We start from the raw sequence: 3,767 nt of genomic DNA on the forward strand, positions 1-3,767 counted from the left end.
TGATTGCTGGTTTTTACAAGCAAACCAAGAAGGGAGGGGCTAAGCGCAAAGCTCAATTTAAATAGAGGTTGAGATATAATCCGACTTGATTGACTAAATCAACCTTGATTGGACTGAGAACACCATTTGATTCTAAGCACATCTGCCCCTTCCACAAGTTTGCCCCTCACAGACACAACTGCCCCTTCCTCTAATACTGCTGGTTTGCAAAGTTGCCCTCTCTCTGAATGTTCGTGGGAACTGCCTTAATATTCATACATACAACATTCCCAGGGAAGCCCCTCTCAAAACTTCCTCGGCTCCACAGGTTTTCCCAACGAGACAAGGGAGGACAGAGAAAAGAAACAAGCACTGAATTCAATCACGGCCACCATCTCAATGAAGAAATTCATTTTCTCTTCACACTCTCAAACCAAAACACTTTGGAGGCAGGAAGGCATTCAAGGCTGGTCTGACTGCTTGAGATCCTGCCTCAGAAGAGACAGAAACAGGAGGGAACACAGTTCAGGTGCTGCTTGCCTGTATGCAGGGGCCTGGGCTCCATCTTCAGCTACGCATGGTAGCCTTGGCTGGGGTGCCAGCACTGGGGAGGTGGAGGCAGAAAGGTCAAAGTTCAAAGATATTCTTAGCCAAACAGTGAATCTGAGCCCAGCCTGGGCTAATTCAAAATCCAGTCTCAGAATAATAATAACAACAACAACAACAGGCCCTGGCAGTGCCTATCTTTGATCCCAGCACTCTGAAGGCAGACACGGAAGCAAGCAGATCTGTGACTTTGAGGCCAGGCTAGTCTACATAGTGAGTTCTAGGACTTCCAAAGCTATAGAGACCCTGTCTCAAAGAACCAACTAATAATGATGATTATTTATATTATATAAACAAATTGTTATTAATTTATTATTATTATTATTATTATTATTATTATTATTATTATTTAAAGCTACAGGAATACTCTGGTACTGCCAAGTATGTATGGTGCCACCTTGTATTATAATCAATAAACTTTTCTTCCCCACAAATAGCTCTATTAAATTATATATACAATGTATTTATCAGCCTTCCCTTTGGAGCTGGGGATGGAGTTGGGGCCCCAGAATGCATCCCAAGCACCTCAAAAAATCCAAACCTCAACTCTACTTCTGTGTCTCTACACCCAGCAGGCTCCCTTGCACCCGTCACACACTGTGACCCTGTGCAGCTTGTGTGCAGCTTGACCTTCATGCTTTCTCCATCCATAAAGCACAAGCGTCCCAGTGGAGAGCAGAGCCTGCCACCATGCTCAGTGGCTTCCCACTGCCTTGAGCAAGAGGGAACACCTTCCAGAGCTGGCCTGGCTAACCTCTGGGTCTGGCCACTACCTAGCTCTTGTAAACTCATGTCTTAGCAGGATCCTCACTTGAAATCCTGCACATATCAGCCAACAGTGTTCTCAGACCAGGGCTTCCCCCAGTCCTGCCTCTGCCACCATTACTTCTCACACTCACACAAAAACCCTGCCCGCCTTCCCTTCTTTCCCAGGGTATGTGACATGGCGGCCTGGACAGGCACATCCTCCTTCACTCAAATCCTCAGGCTCCACCACTTAAGAGCTAATCCTAAATATTATCCTAAATAATCCTGAACTATTATTTCATCTCTGTTCAGGCTCAACTTCCTTACCTAGAAAAGGCTATGGTTAAACCTCACCTGGTGGCTCAGGGCAGTAACCCCAGCTGCTCAGAAGGCTGAGGCAGGAGGACTAATTACAAGTTCAAGACCAGACTGACCAACCTGAGACCCTGTCTCCAAATAATAAAGGCTGTGAAGGAACAAGCTAAGAGGAGGCAGAGGAAGGTGAATCTCTGTTAAGTGTGAGGCCACTCTGGTTTTTAGAGAGACTCTGTCTCAATCAATTAATTAATAATATATATAAATCAATAATTAAAAGTGTGACGGTGAGCTGGGCATGGTGGTGCACACCTTTAATCCCAGCACTTGGGAGGCAGAGGCAGGCAGATTTCTGAGTTCGAGGCCAGCCTGGTCTACAAAGTGAGTTCCGGGACAGCCAGGGTTACACAGAGAAACCCTGTCTCGAAAAACCACACAAAAAAAAAAAAAAAGTGTGACAGTGCATTGAGGGGGTAGAAGCAGGGAGATCAGGAGTTCAAGGATGACCTGGGTTACATACCAAGTTGTAAACTATCCTGTACTCCGGGAGATGCTGTCTCAAAAATAGTGATAAAATGAACCAATTATGATGCCGGATGTGCAAAATCCTCAACACTTAGGAGGCCTAAGTAGTTTGCTGTTTCAAAGCACATCAGGGCTGGGGATGTAGCTCAGTGGTACAGCACTTCCCTAGCATGCAAGGGGCCCTAGTTTCCATCCCCAATACTGCCAAAAGAAAAATTAAGATGTTAAGGGACATGGGCATGCTAAGAAATAATAGTAATGCAATTATCCAGATTATCTGCAGAAATGATACATATTTACATAACTATAGAGGCTTCAGATCTGAGCCAGCCTGGTCACCTCCTGGTCCAGACACCTTGAGCCAGCAGCTGTAAGCACAGGAGGCAAAACAATGAGTCCTTGTCCCTCCTGGGCTTATCTCCCAGAGACAGACAGAAGGGAACTGGAGAGCAGAAGTAGAGATTCCCTTCCCGGAAATCAGGCCTTAGGTATTACAGGCAGGTGTGGTGGTATCTCTGTGATCACAGAATAGGGGAGAGTAAGCCAGAATATGGAATTCCCCACCAGCCAAACACCACAGTAAGTAAAAATTAAAAATAAAAACAGCTCCTGAAGCTGTCACTATTTGGAAAGGCGTTTGCCTAGCATGCACAGGCCCAAGGTCTGGTCTGGAATGTAGAGTGTGTGGTGGCTCATGCTTATAATCCTAGCTCTTGAGAGGTGGAATCAGAGAGGCCAGGGACTTAAAGGCAAGCTCTACTACCCCCCAAATAACTGGGCGGGGGGGGGGGGCAAACAAAGAATCAAAATATAAATAATATAATAATGACTTAAGGAGACCATGGTGAGGCCTGGGGGAAGGGGTTGAGCCTGGTTGCAGTAGAATATCAAAGGTCAATCTCTTTTCTCATTCATCACACCAAGAGCATTCCATAGAGCTCAAACCCTCTTCATCTGTGGTTCGGGCCCCACTCACTTCTGATCCCTCAACTTTCCTTACCAGTGTTCACATGGCCTCTGGTACCCCTTTCCTGTCAGGTCATCACGCTCATCCCAACAGTTCATAAAAACATCCCTGGGTGAAAGATCGGTGAATGCTAATCAGCTGGGGGCTTCAGTCCAAGGTCCCAGAGTTTCCTGCACCACCCTGCTGATTGCACACACCAGCTCCAACTGGATCAATACTCAAGCCAGTTACTACCACAGTCCTGCCTCACGTCCCCAGTGTCTCTTAGAATAAAAACCTACAACAGACCCTGGCAGGATCAGTTGGACAGTTACCAACTGGATCCTCAGAAGACCATAGAGATGGATATATTGGTAGCAGTTCAAAACCTGCTGAAGCAGGCTGATCTTTGAGTTGGGAGGCCAGCCAGGGCTATAGAGAGAAACCCTGTCTCAAAAAACAAAAAGACAAAACAAAACAAAACCAAAAAAGAACCTGCTGCTGGTTCCAAGCACCCACATCAAGTTGCAACATGGAATACATAGTGAGATCCCAAGAAAAAGAGAGAGACGTAATAGAACTAGACAAAAAAAGCTTTCTCGGCTGTGGAATTGATTTATTAGTGTGGTAATGTAATTTTCTTGGAGTA

Source organism: Mus pahari, chromosome 3, assembly GCF_900095145.1.
Source record: "Mus pahari chromosome 3, PAHARI_EIJ_v1.1, whole genome shotgun sequence".
NCBI lineage: Eukaryota > Metazoa > Chordata > Mammalia > Rodentia > Muridae > Mus > Mus pahari.